This window comes from Chiroxiphia lanceolata, chromosome 2, assembly GCF_009829145.1.
Source record: "Chiroxiphia lanceolata isolate bChiLan1 chromosome 2, bChiLan1.pri, whole genome shotgun sequence".
NCBI classification, from domain to species: domain Eukaryota; kingdom Metazoa; phylum Chordata; class Aves; order Passeriformes; family Pipridae; genus Chiroxiphia; species Chiroxiphia lanceolata.
The window spans coordinates 40,795,978-40,820,411 of NC_045638.1; the positions used below are offsets into that span (position 1 = coordinate 40,795,978).

At 36.7% G+C, this 24,434-nt stretch overlaps 1 protein-coding gene across 1 annotated transcript in view; it reads left to right on the plus strand.

The window, feature by feature from the left end:
• Window positions 1-24,434, plus strand: part of DOCK9 (dedicator of cytokinesis 9) — a 111,615-nt gene that overhangs the window by 10,971 nt on the left and 76,210 nt on the right.

Below are 24,434 nucleotides of genomic sequence, written 5' to 3' on the forward strand. Positions count from 1 at the left end.
TAGTAGGTGGTTTACCTGAAAATCATAGCAGTATGTTTGTCTTTAAGGAATGTTCAAGGAGGCTATAATCTTACTGTTTGCTAGTCCAAGAGGGATTTTAAATCTGTGTTGGACCTCAAACGTCAGTGAGTTTAAAAAGAGCATTCAGGTTAATGAATAGATGACACACATCATAATTATTTGAAGGATGCTATTCTAGTTTCCTTCAGAAATTGTCTTGGGATTTTTGCTTGCCAGGTTTGGTATCACCTCAGAATTATTTCCCTGTCATTGTATGTGGCTCAATAATGATGTATATTAATTTCTTCCCAGACAGGGCATATAACATGATCAAGTAAGTTTTTCCTCACATGAAATATGAGGCTTCTAATAGGAAAAAAAGTCCCAAATAAGCCTGTATACAGTCTTACTGGTAAGGTTCAAGGGACAATACTTGCAGCATTGTATTTGGGCAGCAAATGGTCTGCTGGAGGGGAAATTGGAACTTGTTCCTCACTGAGGTTGGAACAAAGGGAAGGAGAACAACCTGAGTCTGAATAACGTCCTTGAGGAATTAAGAGTATAAAAGGATGTCTGAGCCCTGAAGTTTCTGCTGCTCTTATCTGAACACAGTAAACTTGCTCTAAAACTGGATTTTAACTTTTTTTTTTCCTAATCTACTCTGTTGTCGACCATTATTTATTCTATCGTGGTTTCACCAGTGTTCCTGAAAATAATATCCTATAATTAGTGACATTTTTGGTAGCTCTCTAATATTAATAATAATAATAATAATAATAATTCTGTGTTGTGGTTATCTTATCACTTCAACTTCAGAAAGCTGAAAGTTATGTGACCACTAGATGGAGTTCAGTGAGCATATTTGAATATCAGAAATCCTACGTTATAGTTGCAGTGTAAAACAGTTAAAAGGAGTAGGTGTTTTGTGTCATAGCAATAAACGTTCATTTGTTCAGTTTAGATTGATTTGGACAAATTCCTCAAGTTCTTTGGGTTCTTCTTGGTATGCCTATCCTCAAGGTATACTTAAGTTTGAACTTAGATGCATGCTTTACTGACAGATCCCAGTGCTCATCTGTGGATGAAAGTGTTGTTAGTCATGTAGGAATGGACTTGTGAGAAGACTGACCTTTCTGCAGCTCTCAACTATGTGAGCTAAAACTATTAGCTAAGATATTTAGCATTTTGCAACTTGCAGGGTTTTAAATTTGTGTGCTCTCCATAAGCAAATAGAATGTTTTAGGTTGCATCATTTATGCCTCCTCCTCACCTCTCTAAATGTACAGAAAGCATAATAGACACAAACAATCCCTTGTTTGTCAATTAAAAGAAACTTGTGGTATTAGCCAGCTTCTACAGCTTACTTGTCTAGATAGGACGGAACTACACCTTGCTCTAATTTTCATAAGCATTATTTTTTACTTTCAGTATGATCCTTGTCATTAGAGGTAACTTATATGAATGATATACTGCCGCTGGTCTTAAGCCTGGTGGTATACTCAGTATTTCTAATGTCACAGTAGTTTTTTGTTTCTGTTGGATGCAAATCTCTTCTTAGGGCCTTGCTAAGTGTACAGATCGTCAGTCAAAATTACGTGGAAATTTAACCATACTGTTCTCAGGACTACCTCCTGGAGTAATCAAACTGGCTTTCTTTTGAAGGATGGAGTTCTCTTGGAACTTTTCTCTTTCTCTGTCTCAGTGGTTAGTGTGTGATTACCCAGTGTACTGCCACAGATTCATGGAAATGTACAGGCTGAAAGGCAAATCTCTGGAAGTCACCATGTGCAATCCCCTGCTCAAAACAGATCTGGTTAGAGCAGCTTGCTCAGAGACTGTGACAATCTGGTTTTAATATCCACAAAATGGAAATACTCCAAAGAGTGGTATTGGTTTTCATCTTTGGACTGAGGAGGCTTTAGGCCCACATCTCTACTGTTCTGAGCTGCCAGATGGAAGGTAGTGCTCCACTGACAAATATTCATCATGTTTTGTGAAAAACTGAATTTAGTCAGGATGTGTTAAGATCTCTGGAGGAACCAGATGTTCACTCCTGTCAAGATGACATCAGTTTGGGCATTTTAAATGTCATCGAGAACTTTGTAGGTAAAAATGTAAGTACCTACTTCTAACGTTTCAAGAGACTAAGGATATTTTTATGGCTCTTATGGTAGGACCTAGGGGCTTGAATCCTGCCTGAAGTATGTTCTCTTGCAGATATGGGCCTTTATCTTAATGAAGTGTTTTCCTTTAGCGGTGGCTTTTCCGAAAACAGAATGTCCATGTTGTCTTGTAGTAACGCGTTCAGTTAGAAGGTCTCTCAAATTTGATCTCTATTCTCTCAAATTTTAGTTTTTGTCTAGGTGCCTCTAAGTTCTCATTTTGACAGTGAGAGTTCTATAGGATGAGCTGAAGATTTTAACTCAACCCAGGTCGATTCCCTAACCTTCATAAATGTTAAATGGTGTCAAATGGAAACTTGTAAACATTGTTTTGAACTGTCTGATTGCTATCACACATTTGCTTTGTACCTCTGTGATTATGCTTCTTGGAATTCGTTTGGTTGTCAAAGGGTTGCTTGACATGTTGATTTGAAATCCTTCAGTTCCCAAGTGCAAAGTGATTATTAGTCATCTACTGTAATCAGAGGAGTGGTTAGACCCTTAAAGCAATTGTGGTTTTTTTGAAGGGAACTCGAGCTTCTTCTTAATTACTTGTCCAAAAGAGCATGTCCCAAAAATATATGATTTTGAACAACTTGGGACTAACACAACTAATTAATTTTTTATCTTTGGGAATCTCATAGTGCAGTCAGTAGAGATTAGAGATATATAGTATATAGCAAGGAGGAGCTTGTTGCTGCCCATAAACGGGCTGATTGGCTTAGTATATATTGCAAATATTACATCCCTAACTCAAATAGCTCTTTCTAAGTCCACGTGCCTTCTGGTCCAGGCCCTTTTTCATAAACTAAGAGAAGACAGGCATTAACGTTGTCTCCTACTTTCCTCCCCTCCACTTTGCCTTATGGAAAAAGACCTTTTCATAACCCAGGCTCAACCAAAGGCAGTTTGCAATAGCTACCTCACTGCTCATATGTACAATCTGGGCTTGTTCATATGTTGATTTGTTCTGTTTTGTTTTTTTTTTTTTTACTATTGGATTAAGACTTTTACCTACCTTGGGCTGTCTTTTAGCTCTCTTCAGTTGGTAAAGTACTGTCATACCTTTGTAAGAATTTTTCCAGCCTCCTGTATGTCCTGGTTCCAGCCAGGGCAGAGTTAAATTTTTGCGATAGCCAGGAGGGGTCATGACTAGAACCCAGAATTTATTCTATACCACCTCAGGTCATATGGGGGAAGGGGTCTTGTGTTCGGTTTAGCATGGCAACGGTTCATGTATTACTGGACTCTGCATGGTGAGCATGATGTGAATTGTTTGCCTCCTTGTACCCTCTGTTTGTATCTCTGCTGTTACTGTTTGTTTTCTTACCTTATTGCTGTTTCCAGTAAATTGTTATTATCTTAACTCGTGATCTTTACCTTTGGTGCCTCCAATTCTCCCCTCCATCCCACCGCAGGGGAGAGAGGGGGGAGTGCGTTAACAGCACGTGGTTTGGAGTGTTTCAGTGGGAACACTAAATTGGGGAATACCATTCCTAAACCACGACACCATTTCACTTTGAGATATGATACTGAAATGGATAATATTGCATTGTGTCACATTTCTGCCTGGACGGTCAGTGCTTGTGCAGTGTCATTGCTCACTACGATTCCAGGAATCTCCTTAATGAAGCTGGCAACTCCCACTTTGCACCAAATTAATGTCTTAATAAAAAGTCTGCTTGTTGGCAGACTTCTTTACATTGCATACTATTGAAATTTCTCCTTCTCCTTGTGGTTTCTTCCCACCCCTCATTTCCCCATAATTATTTCCCTTTCAAGCTCTATTTGGACTGCTTTTTATGTCATTGTTGTTACCGTTGTGTTGGTCCAAGTCCGTTTCAGTGGCATTTTCTAAAATGCTGTAAAAACATGATGCTGGATTTATTCAAGATATAGTTGGAATTAAATTTTCTCTTAACTGGTTTTCAACTAGAACACCTCCCAGGGTAACTTCCAGTCTGATTTAGTCTATTATTCTTTCACATGTTTGTCTTTCCAAATTAAATCTTTTTGTCTTCCTGTTTCCCCTCAACCTACCTAGTACTTTACAAGTGAAGTAATTTTCGAGACATTTGGAAGAACTGTTTCGTGCATAATTTGTTACCTGACCTATTTTTCACATATTCTCTTAAGGCATAAGTTACTTTCTTATTTTGCTAGAAACATCTACTATTATGAAGTCTTTGAAATTGAATGGAAAACTCTCTAAATAGTGCTTCCTTTTAATGATCTTTTAACTTTTGATATCATGTTTGTAAGCTGAACTTTGTCAGATCTCTATAATCCTATGTTTCAGATGGGAATGAAGTGGACTTCTGCACTAGAAACAGTTAACTTGAATATATTTTTGGGGAATGCCTTCCGTGGTAATTCCCATGACTGTTTTCCCTCACATGTTTGCAAGGATATCTTTATCCAACTTTAGTGAATGGAGCAGAGCATTTCCCTCACTGACCTACTTCTTGTTTTCAAAGAGAGTGGGATAGGTGGAGAGACAGAAGAAGGTACAGAGACATTGCTGTGCAAGGGTTCATGGTGAGGTATGAAGTATCTCTGTCCTTCATAGTAGAATTTGGGCCAAATTCTTCACCATGACTTTCTTTGTTCTCCCTTCTCAAAAATCTGTTCATTATTAACAGATTTGCCTTAAAATATTTGGAATTTCTTACAATATGAGAAGTGGTCTAACTTCTGCCTTTGTGAATATGAGACTGACAAGAACTACTTGAATAACTGTCAAATGTTGTTGGTTTGGCTTTTTTTTTTTTTAAATAACATGTGGACGCATTGATTATATGAGAAGCATATTGAGATGTATTAACTAGGCAGAAGTTAGGGAAAAATGCTAGTAAGTCTGAAATATTTATTCTGAATATATCATTGTAGCATGCAAATATTTCCTTGAGATAAGTTAATTTACACTGGGGCAAATCTGTAGCTGACACTGTGAATCTGTTTATTCCCTCCCTCAGTGCTTCACTTAAGTGTTTTTAATGTACCTTCTTTTAACCCCATTGAAATAATTCTGAGTTTGTAAGATTGCTCTTTCATCCAGTTTTACAATTTAGTAGGTAAATAAGCAAATACATCTCAGTGCTTTCAGTTGAGCAGAAATATAAAACTCACCAGCAATCTCTGATGTGGTAATTGGTACCATTATGGTGTGGATTGGGACAGTTATTTTTTGCAAATTCCTTGCCTTTAAAAATAGTTAAAAAAATTTAACATTTCTTCTCTGTGTCAGTTAAAAATATTTACGTACTTGTACAAGTGCAGTATGTGGAGTAGAGTCCTGTATGGGAGTCACTATAAAATCAAGAAATGTATGTATTTTAAATTTCATTCTATATTTTTGTTTCAGAGGTGGATGTTGGTCTGAATTAGATAGTCAACTGTGTTCTTTTTTTCTGTTTTTTTATTGATTATATGCAATCAAGGAGTAATAAAGTTGGTTTCTGGCAGGTGGGAATCAACTGATCACTTTGTATGCACGGAAGAAAGGAAAAAGTAAAGACAGCCTTCAGCTCCCTTGTGGTTTGCCTAAATGGATAATAGCATGCTCTGACATATAGATTTGATTGAAGTAAGTGTACATAATGTGCTGTTTTCTTTCCATAGCAGCAATGATTTAAGAATTTCCCCTTCATATTTTGAGTTTTTTATTTTGAAGCTTTCTGTTTCAAACATGAAAAAGCACATATAGGTCAAGTAAAGAAGTGTTTGCCAGTACGAAATCTGTGCTAAGCATTCTGGGAGACTGCTTTCTTGCAGCAGATGAGGATTCTTTGTGGCTGGCAGCAGAAACTGCAGCAGTATCTTTGCAGTTTCCTTTCATCTTTGATTATGTTTTAAGGATCTCTGAGTATAGAAGCTCTTTGTGTGACCCTTTGGAATATCTTTTCACCTCTGTGGTGGAGTACAGCACATGCTTGAAAACCTCCTGTCTTCTACAGCTGAGGTATCCTTTGCTTTTCATCAGCCCTCTGATTTTTGTCTTCTGCGGCTGGATTTTTGGCAGTATTGGGCTTAAGCAAATAGGATTACATTTCACTAGCTGATGGTTTCTAGTCAAGGAACATACTAAATGTCGGACATGATGAGGATTGTACAAAGAAATATTTCTGCAAAGCACAGGAAAATTACTCGAGTCGAGCAAAGGAAGAAGACATTCTGCAAATGTAATCAGGGCTGCTAGAAATGCAAAATTCAACAGCTTTGGAATGGGTTGCACTACAAGTGTGGTTTGTTAAAGGCATTCGTACAGTTTTTGAGAGAAACTGTGGTTATATTTGCAAACAGCAAGGGGAAAACAATGCCCTTGAATACACAGCATTCAGCTTGCCAGATGAAGATTCAGGAATACTGATTCACTCATCCCTGGTAAATACAAACTCGTTTCATAATTTTGTCTGCTGATTGAAAGCTAAACAAAAAACAGGATAGCATGTTTATTTAACATCTGCTATGCACAGACATGGATGTATCTTGTCCTGATATTGTAGGGTATTAGTGCATGTATGTGGCATGTTATATATATGCATGTAGCTGTAATGTCAAAGCTTAGGATTCATATTCATTATATCATTTAGAACTGTATTGATAGTTCTGAAGAATTTCCACTCTGTAATTGTTATAGAAGATTGTCTGCTGTTAGATCTTTCTAAACATACCCTTGGAATGTATTTGGCATTTTGACTGAAGAACAACTGATAATTATGTTGTTTTGAAAAAACTAAGGAAGGCATTGTTGAAACAGTAACCCAGGATTTAAGGTTTATTTTTTCGTATGGATTTGAGTATATTTTTTTTCTCTGAAACTGTTTAACTCTTCTATATCTGCTTAACTTACTGAAGGGGATACAGGAGCATTCTAGAAGAAAAAAATTGGTTAAAGGGAGCAATAACGGTTTTCTGAACCTGCTTTGCTCTCAAGGGCTTTTTAGGTGTTGCCTGATGCAAAGAAAACAGGCTTTAAAGTGAGACTGTCGTCTTTGTACCCCCCAGGTTAATAACACTTTTGTCGTCAGGGTATTAAATTAGGCTTGAGGGGGTGAATTGCAACAGCTAATGTGCACTGCTTGCCTCACAATTGGGCTAGTTAGGGATTTAAATATTTATTTTAAATAATTTGAGTTTACTTGTGCTTGGTCACTGTCTAGGTAGTTGGGATAAGAGGGGTGTGTACACTAAAATTGCTGGACAGATTTTGACAAGCTTGTACTATCTTGCCAGCATACCCATGCTGTGTAATTGCAGCTATGGAAAGTCTTTAGAAATTTCACAAAGCTTTGTTGCCTTTATGCTGTTTAGGTCCTTTTCTTGGTGAACTGAAATATAAGTAAAAAAAGGTATGTGGTTGGATGTATGTATCTATCTATATGGGTGTTTGTGTGTAGATACATGCACACACACATGTATGTATATTTATATACATGGATACACACACAGGCTTCCAGGAAAGAATAATCTGAATTGTCTTCAAATGCTTAAAATAATTTAGAGTATGTATATTACTCTTCATGGTAATATTGTATTTGCTTAATGTGGTTGAATATTAAAATAAAATGGCTTCCTCTGAGTATTTAGAAGCCCTTTTATACTGTTAGCCATTTTTAAGTTAGTCTCATACGGATGATTGTTAGAAAACTGTTATTCTGGGTAATGAATACTTTAAATAACTTTTGTAATCCATTGAATTTAAGACCTTATACCTTTAGTAGCCTTGAATTCTACATATAGTTAGATGAGTGAATGAAGAGATAGTTTGGTGGTTTTTAATGTAATATGAATTATTCTGGCTTGGAGGTTGCAGTGAACTTTTTTTGTATTGTTTTTTTTTGTATTGTTCTTGATTTCACATGGTACTGTTCCAGCAATATTTTTTTTTAAATTTATCCCTGCAGAATTGGTGCAAATTGCCAAGATTAAGTACAAAATAATGCTTAGTCTGCCATTTACAACTGAAGTTCCACATCTGTCACTTAGGGGTTTTTTTTCAACTCCAAAATGTCTAGATGCTTTTAAATAATGATACTATTTTTTAAATTTACCTGTATGGCTTTGTCAGCTTGGTTTAACTGGAAGTAGTGGATCAAGTTAAGTTTCTTCCTGGCATGAGTACTTGAAGTTCAGTATGGAAGACTGTGCAGAATAGAGGAGTCAGAATGATTTCCTGTTCATTTTACTGGAACAGTGTAGTCCTTAAGAACAAAAGTCAAAATTTTACAAGAAAAACCAGGACTTTGTTAACAGGTCACACTCTTGACAATCAGAGCTGACACTGGCTATCACTTTCTTAGATGTTGTCTGAGGCTGGGGAGCAGTTGCTACTTGACTTACCCTGAGTGTAAAGTGAGATTCTCTGAAGAATGGGAAGAGGGGGAGCAATACTGCAGTCCTGGCAACAGTGACAAGTGATTTTATGAAACTCATCTAAGTATATAAGACTTCAATCTCAAATTGCATAATTTCTGTACTCTTTGCTATAAAAGCTAATTTGTCCAGCTCCTTCCCTTCTGAAGGGGTGGCTTTCAGGAGGATTAATTAAGTTTCTCCTCACTGAGAAGCTGTGCAGGGAGGTGAAGGCTACAAGAATCCTCTCCTCTGAAGAGAAGCTGTATGGACAAGACCAAAAGAGAGCAGCACTGTCACTTGACTGTGCTGTGCTGTCTTTTATTTCGGTGTGTGTTGCAACAGATGCAAGTGTGGGTGTATGGCTTCACCTCTTTGTTTGTGCTTAAACACATATCTGAGCTGCAATTTCCTGGCCTTGCTCTCTGGCCTATTTAACCACTTTGGATCAAGTACCTTCTGATATAAAGCTGTTGTCAAAACAACAGTGAATTACTGGGAGTCCTTTACTTTAACAACACATGGATTCTCTTGCAAAATCAGTGTTGAAAAACTGTGAACAGGAAGTTCCCCTTGAAGGAAAAAATCATCAGTTCTGAGAAGAAATAAGGAGGCAGAAGCAGTAGATTTAGTGTACAGTTTTCTTATTTACCCTGTAACCCAGAGGTCGGGAGGCTATATCTTAAGTCTAGTTAAATCTAATTACAGTTCTATCTTAAGCAGACCTGCTCTTTTGATTGCTTGAAGGAAAGATACAGTAAAACCTGTGCGAGAATGTCTTCTCAGAAATACAGTTTGTTTCTGTCCATCCCATGTCATTCAAACTTGCAATGAAAATGCTGTATTTTAGCTTTAGGAATGTTTCTAACCTGTCACTTTATATTGCTAAAACACAGGATCTCTTAGGGTCTTTAGGTCCACGTGGATAAAGATCATTGTTATTTTAATAGAAGATTATAGATTTAGTTTGAGAAGCTATTAAAAGTTGCATCAAAATTAATGAAAATGTATTTTTCCAAATGTCCAACTTGGGCGTATTAATTTTTGGCAAATGTTGAGAAAACATTTTAATTTGCCTAATTTTGTAGTAAGTTGAAGAATACAGTTTCAGAATAGTAGCTTGTGTGCTTATCTACATTGCGTAGCTTGTTTTAATTTCTCTATCTTTTTTAATCCATTTTCAGCATATTACATGTTATATCTGCTGTTTTGCAATATCTTAGAGTTAGGGTTTTTTTTTTTTTTTTTTGGTAATCATTGTATGACCAATGACCATCTTCGAGTAAAATGGTAATGTGTGAGTTAGAGCATAAACAGCTGTTTTGGGTGGTAGACAAAGATGGAAAATGGGCAAGGGAGAATGATGTGGTGGCAATAAAACTAGCAACATTTGAAAAGTTTGAGGTTTGCTAACAAACCCCTTGAAGTATTCAGTAAAGGAAGAAGCTAGATGAGTGTGCTGGGAGCACAGATGGAAGAACTAGAAAATTCTAAAGTGAGACAAAGTGTGCTGAAGGACGTTTTTTTTTTTTTTTATATTTGTCTGAAAATTGCACAAAGCAAACTTGTTTTTTTCCATGCTTGAAATGTTTTCCACTCAGTTTGCTTCTAATTGCCTATTCAATGCTGCCAGTTCTCTTATTAAACTTTAGAACCTTGTAATTTGCTAAACCTACTTAAGGTAGTATGGTAGCTGTAGCATGTGCAAGATGGAGTCTAATATTTTTAAGTAGTCCTTTAATTTAATAAGTCTGATGTGGAAAATATCTGTTACTTAAATTGTGCTTACACAATTTCTGAGAGAAATGCAGGGCATTTTGAAACAGTGTGTATCCAGCTTTTAATAAGAGATATAGGTATTTGCTGGAAACAGGACCGCTAACCTTATCTTTTAGGAACTGCAGTTTCTTAGTTCGTATCACCTGTTGACTTGACAGCATCGTCATCATTAGGTGTTACTGAGCTCTTCTGTGACTGCTTTTCCTATGCTGCTCATGAGTCATTTGGTTTATTAATAAACTGCGACATCTTGAAGATACACCAAAGTCTGGGCATGTGGGAAGATTGACTAATGACAGCAGTGAGCTATGTCATTCTGGAAATAACTCCACAGAATACATTCATGTTGCAAATATTTTGATTTCAAATTTTGAATATTAAATGATATATGGATATTTTTCAAAAAAGACTCGATTTAACATGTGATGTGTTTAAAATAAACCTTAAAACTTTGATTTGCTAAGAGCCTTATATTAAGGTTTGTTCTTGCTGTCTGAATTTGCAAATAAATCAACATGTTTAAATGCAGTGGAAAAGTCTCGTAAAAATAAAGCAGAAATATAAAAGGGAGATCTAAGAAAGTAATTCTGCTGAGTAACTGGAAGTTGTTTTATCTTTATATGCTTAAACAGCTCATGCAGCAATTCTGTAATGGTGTGCAGACAATTTGATGGCTTGGTCTGTTATTTCACTCTCATAACTTGCTTCAACTTTTAACTGCATTACAAGTGGCTTTCATTCAGCAGCAACTGGAGCATTAGACCACATTAGGCCCTTAATAAGGAAGAAACAGTTATGTGTGAGTACAGCATCTAACTAGCATGGGTTTTTTCCATGGATCGCTTGAATTAGAGCACTTCTCTTATCTCCTTTCATCTTACTGCTCTGGCTGAATAAAAACCTGGTGTCTGATGTGCTGACTTGTAGTTTTGGCTAAATCTCTTGATGGTTTATGTAGACTTCTTTTTTTGACCTTTCATCAGATTCCTTTGGGAAGAATGCTCTGCCCTCTCAGCAAGAGAAATTGCCACACATATTCACCAAATGCATAGTTCCTACAAATACGCTGCTTTGAAAGATGCATGAGAGAACAATCAGGCAGAAGTTGACAGGCACTCAGTGTACTGGCATGCAGAAGATAAGATTAAGCATTGTATCTTCAGGAAAAAGGTCTTTAAGACTGAGGATAAAATTTTGAGGATAGCTGGTCAAGCCTACATGCCTAAACTATTGTTCATCCATGACAATATAAGTTGGACTGCCACAGAAAGATATCCAACCCAAAAGTATGGCATTAGGTTACATCCAGGTAGAAAACATGCTCCCTTTCCGTGTAGCAGCACGGAATCTTGGGGAGCAGAATATCTTGTGTTGAAAGCAACCAAAATGTCTGGAGTTAAAAAAACCTTCAAGAACAGCACAATTCCATCAACCAAAGAAAACCTACCAAAACAAACCCCAAAACCCCAACCCTGCAAAAACTCCCAAAAACTCTGTAAAGCTTTATACAGTCTTGGGGGTTGGAAAGATGACACCTGTGGTGGAGAAGCTGCATGGGTGGGGATTTTAAGGCTAGACTTAATGAGCACACAGAAAGGAGTTGACTTTTCTGCTCCTCTTTCCCGATTAATACGTCCATTTAGAACAGCCTGAATTGCTCATTTGAGTCATTTGTAGATGCAAGTATCCTATTCTGTCATGAAACGAAATGCAATTGAAGTAAATTGTAGAATCATGTAATGGTTTGGGTTGGAAGAGACCTTAAAGATCATCAGATTCCAACCCTGCTGGCCCCGGGCAGGGAGCCTTCCACTAGACCGGGTTGCTTAAAGCCCCAGCCAGCCTGGTCTTGAACACTTTCAGTGATGGAGCATCCACAATCTGTCTCTCTGGGCAGCTTGTTCCAGTGCCTCACTACCCTCTTGACTAAAGAATTTTTTCCTTATATCTCATCTAAACCTACCCTCCTTCAGTTTAAAACACATTCTTCCTTGTCCTGTCACTACATACCCTTGTAAAAAGTCCCTTTCCAGCTCTCCTGTAGGCCCCCTTTAGGAACTGGAAGATTGCTATAAGGTCTCTCCATAGCCTTCTCTTCTCCAGCTGAACAACCCCAACTCTCTCAGCCTGTCTTCATAGGAGAGGTGCTCCAGCCCTCTGATCCCTTTGTAACCCTCCTCTGGACCCATTCCTACAGGTCCATGTCTGTTTTGTGCTGAAGACCCAAAGCTGGGAGCCAACTGCTAACCCTTGCAATGTTCTTGATTCTTAAAACTCTACAGTGTGAAGTCCAAGACAGTTTTGTATTTCTGTTTAGAGATAAACAAAGATGCACTTGTATTTCAGCCTGAGGATAAAACTGAATTAACAATCTTCTCTAGGAGCATACTGCTCCTGGAAAAAGTCATGTAAAATTTATGCTACACTGTGAGAAGACTCCTCCCTCAGGCTTGCTTGGCACAGAACTGCTCTCATTTGAGAAAACTTGAGACTTGGAGATTTAGTTCACTTTTTCTTTGGTTTGGTGTCTGTTCTGTCGAGTTAGTTTCTGATAGTTGTAAGGTCCTGTCCAGTTAAATAAAAAAGCCATCTTTCTGGCTCACAGAAAGTCTGCTTGTGTATGTCCTCTCTATAAGGAGATATGTAAGAACCATAGTTAAATCAGAAAAGCAGTTTTAAAGTCTCCTATACTGACCAAATTCTACTGTGTGGTTTGTGGGGGGTTTGTTTGTTTTGTGTTTGTTTGTTTGTTTTTTCCTCTGGGACTATAAGGAAGTCCGGTTTTCCCTGAAAACAAATAGGTATATACTAAGATGGTGTGAAATGAATTGGTCACCGTTGAATCAAGCAACTGCACCTCAAGTTGATACTTCATAGATAACACTATGCAAATGTGTGACATGGACAAGACTTAAGTTAATCTGTATTTCATTTAACTCTGCTGTGATTTTAAACTCATTTTAATTTGTATTTGTCACATTTGTAAGAATGTCCAAATTAAGGTACCGTCTCTTATCTGTCAGATATCTGTCTAGTTGAGAAATAATAATGAGATGTGCCTTGTCGATGTTAACAACTTTAGCCATGTTTTTTCCATGAGATAAAGAGCTTTTAAAAATGCATTGTACAGAAGCACTGTAGACCCAATAGAAGCACTCACTGGGAGAATCCTTTAACTTTATGCTGCTATTAAAAAAAAGGAGATCAGTTTTTTTATTCCTGCTTCTTGAGTGGTAATACAAACCTGTACATTGGTGTTACCTTTTTTAATCAATGCAACCTACTTATGAAAAGAAAGTCAGTAAAATGGGAGTATTGTAGCTCTAATGTTTACAACATGAAAAGTTGCATAATATGTAGCACACTCATATCTGTGTCTTATGTTTTTCCTTTTTTCATCCCTGTTTCTGACTGAGGATGTTCTCGTTATTGGTGGGACTGCAAATTACACATTTGCAGTGTTTGCCATAGGAGGAATGAGTCTTCCTGACTGAGTTTGTGTGACTTTTTCTGTTTCATCTGAGCGTAGTGTGGATGACAGGGCATTGCCAGTTGAATTGCATCTGCATTCCATCTGCTATCAGCCTTTCTCTTGAACTTGTGAAAATATTCTTCCAGGGCAAGCGTGTATCTGTTGGTCACTTATGAAACTTGGCAGTATGAATATATGTATAGCTGCAACATTGAATCCTCCACTGACTTGCGAAATGTTACCCTTTAATACAGCTGCAGGGCAGGCTACCAAGTGTGGGAGGGTAGTGCTGGAATATCTTGTAGAAATACAGATGAGAGCAAGAAATACTGGCTTTTAATGATCCTTGTCATTCTGCTGAAGCGGGTCCATATTTTCAGATGAGCTACTGCCTTAAAAATCCAACCCAAAACCCAACCAACTCACAAGACAAAGCATCAAACCCCCTCCAGTTATCCATCCTTCTCATTTTTTAATTAATTTTTAAGAGATGCTTTAGTAAAGAGATGTTTTAATAATAATGTCAAATCCTTCCATTTCACATATACAGGACATGCAAACCTATAGCAATATGATATTCCTTCCTTTCCTCCTCCTCCCAGTTGCTGTAGTTCAAGTGACAAGTCTTTCCCTAGAACGGCAAACAGAGGCAACTTTGGTGACTGTAATTACAGCTGGTAGGTTTAGTAATCTTGGTGCAGCTTTTAAGTAGGACTTGGAGCAAAGAAGAACCATTAAACCAAACTACTCAGACTTTAGCTTGTTCCTACAGGGAGGCTGGGTAGTCATACTTTTTTTCATTAAAGTTCAGAGGAAATTCTCATATGCCATCTGTTCTCTTACTATCATTCACTTTTCATTATGTGGTATTTTACATTAGGTAAGCAAGTTCTTGGAACGAAAAGTGATTTGGAGGAATAAGAGAGTGTATGTGAGGAACTTGTCTATTGGGCAGCAAATTGGCTGGATAAATCACTGGAATACCTATTCCAGAAATACTAAGAACTTTGTTACCTTTGTAATTTTTTAATTACTTAGGCTATTCCTTAAGAGTATATGATGCAAGAAGGGAGCCAACTATTGGGCTCTTGGAAATGCTGTGAAAAGTACTGTTGTTAAAAGTACCATGTGAAGCCTTTCAAGCCATTATGTTTGTAAAAAGATGAAATGCATTGTTTCCATAATAATCTGAGTTATTTTGCAGACAGGTCTCTAGCTAGTAATTTCCTGCAGTTTTTGGAGGTATGTTGGAGGTGCAATTAAATAACTTTTATGTGGTGACATTCTATTTGTGCATTGCTTTCCTGTATTATCTGTTGATCCTTATTTGGGTAACTAGCTGCCTGATGCAACAAGTCAAGTATTTTTTTTTTATATATTTTTTATTTTAATTGCAATTAAGGGAGTTAAAACTATAGGTCATATAACAAGGTGATAAATTTTCAACATGTCTTAAAGTCCTGGAGGTTTTTAAGATGAGACTGGATGTGGCACTTAGTGCTGTGGTCTAGTAACTACGGTGGTAGTGGATCAAGAGTTGGACTTGATGATCTCGGAGGTCTTTTCCAACCCAGTCAATTCTATGATTCTAATGATATATGTGTGTTAGTGGAATACAAATGAGAAATTACATTAGTTGTTCAGTAAGGACAAATAACTTTTATATCTTTAAACTGATGTTATAGAAATGTTAGCCTGTTGCCTTCTTTTTATCCCTCATCATATTTTGAGAAGAATAAGAAGAATGCTGGGGAAAGAGAATCACATTTATACTGAACTAAAGTTATCCAGATGCATTTAAGAGAAGTACCTGACCAGGATAAAACAATGTTGCAGTTAAGAAGTAGAATCCTTTGTTAAATTAAGCAAAAGAAATACTATTTAAAGCTTATAATATGTTTAAGTCTTCATTAATGTAAGGGTTTGCAAGTGCCTTATTCATAATAAGGTTGTGCATTTCTGGTTGCAGTTGAGTATAATTGCAGCCCATCTCAATGAACAAATTCCTGTTTGGCAGCTGCATCCTCAAGTAATGGTGTAATTTAGTTTTAAGCTGTTCCATGCTTCCGTTTTCTGGAAACAAAGGGGTCTGGTTCAAAATAAAAAGTGTAACTAAATGTTCTTGAACTATTGTCTACCTTACTTTACACAGGAAGATCTGTTTTATAAATCTGACTAAACTGCTGGTTTCCTTCTTAACTCTTAAAGAAACTTTATGTATAGTGTTTTCTAGAATTTGGTGTCTATGTATGGGAGAGGCAGCTGTAAAAAGTAAATGGATTGAACTTATATCACCCTAGAGAAAAAGATAGAAGCATAGTAAATCATTATTGGCTGACTGAAATGTTATTATTTTCAGTGCACTCATTAGAAATATGCTTGGATTGTGGATGGGATGGGCAAAACTCTTTGTCAGACTCAATTTCACAAGTGCAGTAGGTTGAAACAGCAGTATGTTATGCAAGTGTGAGAGTGGAGAGAAGGGAAAAGAAAGGGATATCAACATCTTATGTTAGATCTGAAGACCTGAAGTTGTGTCTTAAAAATACTAGCACTAGAAGAGGATATTTGTGTTTCTCTACAACTTCATTTACTTTCTGCAGATTAAGGTGACTTTCTCTTCTATTAAGAGAATAGATAAAAATTCATGCTAAGTTAAATTTAAGATGAGTTATATTGAAGTGAGATAACTAACTGTTCAAGAAGTGGAACAGAATTGAGAATTGAATGAAGGTGGTGGCTTAGTTTCCACAGCTGTCTGATTCCTTAGTGGACAAAGTCTAAAATGGGATATGCTTCTCCAGGGGGTTAAATTTTCTCTCAGATGTATTTTTGCTTGGTAAATAAAGCTACTGAGGTTTGTGTAGTTGGAGGTAGCAGCTCATTAGTATTAAAAAGAAACAAAGGGAAAACCAAAATATTCCTCTCAAAACCTGGAGAAAACTTCTTGTCACAGTTCACTTTTTTTTTTTTTTCAGGAGGAATTTAGCATACAGTCATATGCTAAAACTACTCTGTGTGTGTGTAAATTGGATTAGTCAAACCTTAAAAATTGCCAAAAATGTCAGCTAGGTTGCATACAAAATTGCTTTGCACTGCAGTAAAGAATTGCACAGACATCATCCCAATAAAATTGCTGCTTCATATTTGGCTAGTGTGTGTATGTGTGCACTGAACAGTGTCTGTAAGTAGCAGTATATTAGAAGAGTAGATTGGATTTCAAAAGCAGATTTGAAGCATGACTTGAGTTTATGTTGTAGCTAAGGACAGGAACTTGCACAAAGCACTGTGTACCCTGAATCTCCAGGCCAAGAGATGCTTTTGCAAACTGTTCACAAGACAGGGAGACACCTGGTAGTTGAAGAGTTAAGTGCTTAAAAGTTAGAGGCATAAAGGTGTTTTTGAATATTACTTTGAGTTAGCATCCTTGTAGAGCATGTAAGATTTTTACTGTGAGGGCAATTTGATGTTAAGATAGAACTTTTAATATGGACTTAGCACTAAGATAAAAAGATCATCCCCACCCTTGCCTCAAAAAAGAGCAGTGTATCTATTTGGGGCATTGATCCTGGAGAATGTACTTGGTTAGTAGCTGGTTGTTGATAGTACCCAAGTAAGTGATATTAATGTAAATAAATCCAGAAAAGAAATACTTAGGGATTTATACTTCTGAAGAGACACAGTTGTCAAAAAGTGATTAATTCTTACACTAAAAATACTTCTAAATTACTGAAGCCTTGACTTTTATGAGTACTGTACAAGACTTGGACTGTTTTACATGGTCATTTTAGAAACGCACATTCCCTTTTGTGTTTGACTCATACCCTTAAGGCATTAAAGTGGATCCACCTTTTTTTTTTTTTTTTTTCTCCTCCTCAGAGGAATACAGCATGCGTAGGGGCTGCCTTTGTCTGTCATGCATTCCCACCATAACAGATTTAGCAAACTGCAGCTGAGAAGTTAGGACTAGTCTGTACTTTCTGCTGCTTGTGCCAGGGAAAAAGCTATTGTTTTCACTGGATCATTGGCATGTCGATAACTTTGATGCCAAAAAGCATATGGTTTTGCTGCTGTTTGTATTTTTAATCAAAGAATGCAGGCAAGAACAAACAGAAATCCTAAGAAAGAGCTTACTATAGAATCTCCGCAGAAGGGCAAGGATGCAGGTCCTTGTGAAGTGGAAGCAGAGAGTCCTGTGGTAGTGCTGGTAAGAATTGTTTAAATAAGCTATCTCTTTCCTTTAATAATTCCAGTTCTGTTTATCAATGAAAAACTGCTTAATCTGACACTAATGAGAAGCTCCAGCATTCTTACTTGTGAATAACTCGTGTTAAGATTAGGTTTAATTCTTTCTGTGTTGTTTACCTTTTTAATTAATTTTTACTGTTCTGGTTTGCCAAATCTTTGGTTCTCTTTGAGTGTGACTTTGGAATTTGGTTTTCATACTAGCTGCTTTTCAGTGTGTCTAGCATAGTTGTACACCTCTTTGAACCTAGCATGAAAACTACTTATGTTTTAAAATACTTTCTAGCACCTCTGTATATCTTTCCGTTAATGTATATTTGAAGTCTCTAAAATGTGTGTGTAGCAGTTTAAGTTTACTTAAACTATCAAAGAATTCTTTAAATAATTAATGAGTACTTCTGTTAGAGGATCTGTTTTTCATTGCCTTTACTGCACATTATTTAGGAATTTAAAGTTTTAAAATAGCTTCGAGTGAGGGAAAAGGGAATATATTTGTATATGGGGATAGTAATCAAATAAGAACTTTTTTTTCTTATGTATCACTACACAGTCAGTTCTGTTGGAACTTAAGTAGTACAGCAAGAGAACATAATAAGTGAGCTGTAATGAATCTACTGACTCTCTCCAGCAAGGACAATAAACTTTTTCAAATAACAGAGGAGGATTGTTAAACTAATAACTTATATATCAGTAGAAAGAAGTGCTTTGATAGTTCTTACTAAAATTCCAACTTAGTAATATTTTATACTTGATTGCTGCTGCTACTGGTCCCCTCTTCATTTGTCTGTGGTTGAAGTTAGTGGGGCTGTGATCCTCAAATTATGCTGTCCTCCCTCTTATTTGAGCTTTACACTAAGCATTTAAGAATTGAAGTAAAACATTTTGGCCATTTATATTTATTAATAATCAACTGTAACTGTATGGGGATCATTACTGTATATAACTGAAAGCTTACATGTGTGCTAGTAAGACAAATTTTCTTTTCCTTGACACTGTTTTCTTTAGTTTCATTGTATTCAGAGAGTTGTTAGTGAAACGTGGGATTTTTTTGTATGGGTGTGTTCTGATTTCTGGTCCAGATCTTCATCAGTACAATATGAACTAATCTTGTGTGTGCTTTCCTGCCTTTGGAATGTTCAACTTTATTTAGAACTGTTTTTATTCCCCCATGAATACTCAGAGAGGATATTAGTGTTTCTGCAGATTCTTAGAGTACTGCAACTAATCAGCAAGCATATGTACTTACTTGAAAAAAAAAAGCATGAAACAATAATGTGTTTATTATAACCATTTATGAACTACCTCCTTATAATTTTCCAAATACTACTACATTTAATGTTCATGGAATATTATACCTCCAGTGTTTGTCCTCCCTTTTTTGCTTCTCCTTTTGTCTAGTTATTGAGGAAAGCTAGATGAAGTGGTGCAAGGACAATTTGCAGCAAGTGTACTGCCAGACACAAAGCGAAAAGTAGGTGCTACGTTTCGTTTAACACTGGCATTTGAGTCCATTTTTCTTTCATTGAATTGTGACATTGAATTACATTTTTACTGCCACACTGAAAATGGGTGTCTTGTCACTGGTACAGGGTGCAGTAAGATAATAAGTAAGACTGGTAACATTGCTAGTTGCTGTAACAAAATCTAAACTTCTTGTTTTCTGGATTAGAAACCTTGGAATTATGTTAGATAGCACTCCTCAAAAGCGTATGGAACAGTAGGCTCCTAATTTACTCTAGTAATACTTCTCACCAGCAATTGCCTAAACATTCTTTCAGGTGTGCGTGTATTCCTTTTATATGGGCAATTATGATGTGATTTATGTAGTGCTCGAGTTTTTTGAGTATTCTTTATAAAGATGAGAGAGAATCAGTGGTCAGGACTTCAAGGAAGCAACAGTTTTTTTGTCATATTCATTTAATTATTTAAATGTAATTCACCGAGAGTGAATACTCTGCTAGAGTATGGAGGAAACCTGGTATTTCTAACTGGAAGCATCCCATGTGTTATTGAAACAATGTTATTTGATTGAGTGCTGTGCCTGAATTAACTTTTCCTGGTTAGGTGGGTAGGTTCACAAAAGAAGTCTTCTGCTACTTTCAGTGCCAGTATGTGGGTACGTGTGCTTTCTTCTTTTCCTGCAATTTGAATTAGATTGTGTCATAACTTTACTTTTGAGGCTAACAAGCAAGAAGAACCCATGGAAAAAGCATTTCGATTTTTCAGGTGATGCCTCAAACCCCTGCTTAGGATGAACTGCTGTTGTGCTAAGTGTTGTAGAAATGACTAGATGAGTATGTGTGCTGTCCAACTGCACTTGGATAGTCAGAAGTAGTAACTGCTTACCAAAACAGATGATGTTTCTGGGAAGTTGAATCTTTTGGAGGTCATCTTTCTACTTGGAGACATGCTGGCAGTGTAAAATGTAATAATTAAAAATAAGCTCTAGGATACAAATAATTTTTTTCAATTAACTTTTAAAACCTCAACCTGGGCAATTGATTTTATGTTTATTGACATAAGATAATAGGGAGCTGTTACCCATGTTTAGTATTAAATAATCTTGTTGTTTTTTCACAGTGGCTTGCCTCAGGCCAGTGTTGAGCAATACGTAACACCTATTCATCTATTTTTATGCTGTTTCCTGCTAATACCTGTAGCTCCACTTTACTCTTTATGGGAACTTGTTAATTTGCAGGTGTATATACTAAATACGTTTTTATAAGGTAAATGATGTTTTGTAGCAGGCACCTAACAATATTCAGTGCGCTTAACCTGACCATCTTTTGCTTTGTGAGATGACAATTGAAAGATAACATTTCTCTCAATTTAAGCATACAAGAAAAACATGTACTGTGGGATTTTTTCCTGTAATATGTAATGGAGGCAATCATTGAACTCTTAATTTAAAATTTCTTAATTCAATGATGAATTTTGACACTGCTCATCCAAATATATAAACTGTATTCTGGCAGATTAACTATAATATGGCAGATTCTGGTTACTGTGTGGGTGTCATGACTGCTTTTTTGAAATACTTCTTATTTCTGGTAAGTTTCTGTACTTATAATACTCAGGGAAGAACCAAAGTTGTACGACAGATAATTTGCTCTTTTATGTTCCAAAAAATATAGCATTGGCTGGCTCGGGTGCTGGACCCCATGAAGCCATATGCTCTTAGCATTTTCCTAGATGACAGAAATAAAAATGCCATTGGCTGCAGATTAATAGGAAAAGTTAAACCTTGTTTGAAAGACTGACTTTTAGTGCCTATAAACTCGATGTTGCAGTTTTGACTGGGCTGAGTTTTATCTGTGTCAGCTGGTCCATAAATCATATTCAACAATACTGGAACTACCCAACATATTTTCTCTGATATCACATGAAATAATAGGCCAGATTTTTTTTTTCTTTAATATAGAAGAACCTGAGAGAGAATCTGCTTCCTTGCACTGTTTTATGTTGGCTAAATGCCAGTATCAGCATGCTGTTTATTGTTTTCTTTTTTTGTATCTGGTTCAAACTGATAAAACATCCTCTTCCTTTTGAATCTGATGAACGACTAACAAAGCAATGAGTAACATTTAGGAGAAACGTGAGGAAGCAAATTCTTCATAAATTTTTACATAAATCATATTTCTGCCGATCAGGTACCTTACTGATTAAATAGGAGAGATCTGTATTCAAGACCTCGGCTACAGTGAGCTTTAGATTCTGTAATAGCTTCTAATGAGGGAGGATTCTATTTCTTTTTTTAAATCTTGTGTTTACAGCATGCAAACAAAATGTAAGCAAAGATTTTATCCTTTTAAGATTCCTTTTCACAAAATTTATGGTTGTGATGAACCAGTTCTGTGACTACAGGATAGAGAGAGGCATTTGCAATGAATTGGCTGATTTTTGAAGCTGCAGTGTATGCATCTTTGGTTTTTGAATTAGATGTGTTAGAAAAGTGATTTGTATGTGTGCGTGCATGCCTGTGAAATAATTTTAGTTACATTGGCTTTAAAAGTAATCGTTGTCCTCTATTTTTGCTGGTAAAATGAGAGAATCCAGACTAGTTTTCTTCCAGTCTTCATGTATCATCTTCCCAAGAGAACTAACAGGAGGATGAATGTAGCTCTTCAGCACCAGGGAGAAGTGGAAGAGAATGCTGATCATATGCAGCACCATGTAAAAATCCACTCCCCTTTGAGATGACAACTTTCCTTTGCTACCAAGTTGTGGAATTGATGCTGTGATCTAACTGCTCGCTAGTTTAGATAGTAGATGTCCTGATATGTGAGCTTTCTGACTGTATTGACCATGCAAATGTTTATTCTCTCCTTTGAAAAGCTCCTCAAATTGCCACAAGTGGTCACACAGGCATCTGATCAGCATTTCAGAGCCACAATCTGGTTGAAAGCTCACTGGTTGGAAGGAACTCTCTCAAGCTAGATCACCTTCTAATCTGTCACAAAAGCTCTGGCTCAGTTGTTGGTATCAGTGTGAGAAGACTCTGGAATGTGCTGTGAGCGGGAGGGTCCTTCTAGTGTCAGCCCTGCTTTCAATTAGTTTAAGCCAATTGTGAAACCAGATCTTTTTAGCTAACTGATGAGAACTGATTGTAGACACAAATCAAATGGTCTTTCTCTACTGCTCATTTTTTAGGCCCAGTTTAATTTGCAGTATTCTTTTTTCTTTCTCCTAAAGGTCAGTAATGCTGCACCACTCTCAAACCAACCTACCACCACAGCATATTGTGTATCATTTCTCCTGACAAACCCTCGAGAAGGAGTGGTCACGTGGTAAAGGCCAACTTGACCAATGGAGTGACTTGGCCACTGTATTAGTAGTCTCTAAACCTTGCTTTGACATAAGAGTGTATCGCATATGAGCTCAAAAGCTCAGTGATTGACAGGGTCTTCTTGCTTGCCTGATAGGTAGAGAGAAACCTGTTACTTACACTGGAAGTGGGAGAAAGGAGAGCAAAGGGTGTCTTGTCTTCTGAATTATGTGTTAACATGTACTTGCTTTACAGAGCAGTAAAATTTGAAAGGCTCTTCCTTTATCCCTGTTATCCCTGTCTCGTGCTTAAGGAAGAAAATTTATTCCTTAGTGAAGACTTGGAGAGGGTAGGTGAAGTTACTGGAATTTCTTTGGAATCAGAACTGATTATGACAATCTCTTGGAGGGGGCTGCTCGACCTGAAATTTTGTGAAGGGTTAGTTTAGCAGAGTCAATGTCTAGGAAGTGTTTCAAATAGTTGGGTAAAGAAGGTGCTGAAGAAGCTTGCCATTTCATTAGTTGGAGATTCATTGTAGCAGTCGGAACACTCAAATGTAAACTTAACATCAATTTTTCTTGCAACTATAATATTTTGTATAAATAGAACATTAGCGAAAATGTAACCTTTTCTTAGGTTGTGTTTACCTGCTTTTCTTATACTTTTTGAGCTAAATGGTCCAACCACTTCAACTCAGATGGGTGCACAAACATAAACTTAAGCCTTTCCTGGTGGACACTGGTGTTAGTTCACGGCTTTGTGATAAATCATGTTCATGAACAAGAGGAAAAGATGTAGCAGCAGTTGAGGTTTAGGTGCTAAGGTCTCAAAGTGTGTCAGAGTACAATATAGAGCAAACTGAACAGCCATTCTCCATCTCTTCTGATGAGAAAGATGTCAACTCAACATCATAATTTTCCACCATGGCTTCTAGAAGTATTCGTCTGTGCTGATCATGTTGTTATATAGCTTATGAACTAAATCCTTCCAGTGTGATTGTAAATGGTAGTTATTTTTGTTGACAAAGCTACATTTTGTTCATCATTTTTGGTAGATTTATTTCCACACTTTGCTTTTTTTGCCTGTTCAGATGTTATGCTTTGTTATGTTCTCACATTTTTCCTAACAGTAAAACTACCCTATGGTAGATATGAGGGAATGTTGAGTAATTTTTGAGTAGCCTGTGAACTAAGCCTGAAAACTTGGTAACTTTCTCTGAGTAAAGCTTTCCTAATTCCCTGAGAAATTTATTTGGTTCGCTTTTGGATAAAGAAAACACCTCTAAGGTTTCTCAGTAATATTATTAATATACTAATGATTAATAGTGGTTGCTGATAAAGATATTTGTTCTCTGCACTACAACTAGAATCTGAAAGGTTACTATCTTGAGTTATACAAAACTATATATAAAGCTTGTCTTGTCTGTTTACCTATAGCAATGGCAGAAGCTGGCCTTGCTGCTCCTGTTATGTTTAATATACCTTACATTGAAATTAGTACCAATGACTTTAAGAAAGCATCAATTGTAAACTCTTTTATAATTGCTATTTGTAAAAAATTGTAATTTTACATCTGATACTGTGGTGCACAATTTTAGTTACAGAAAGTGCAAGCTAGATTGTAACTCCAGCTTTGCATTAGTTTACACACTCTGAGG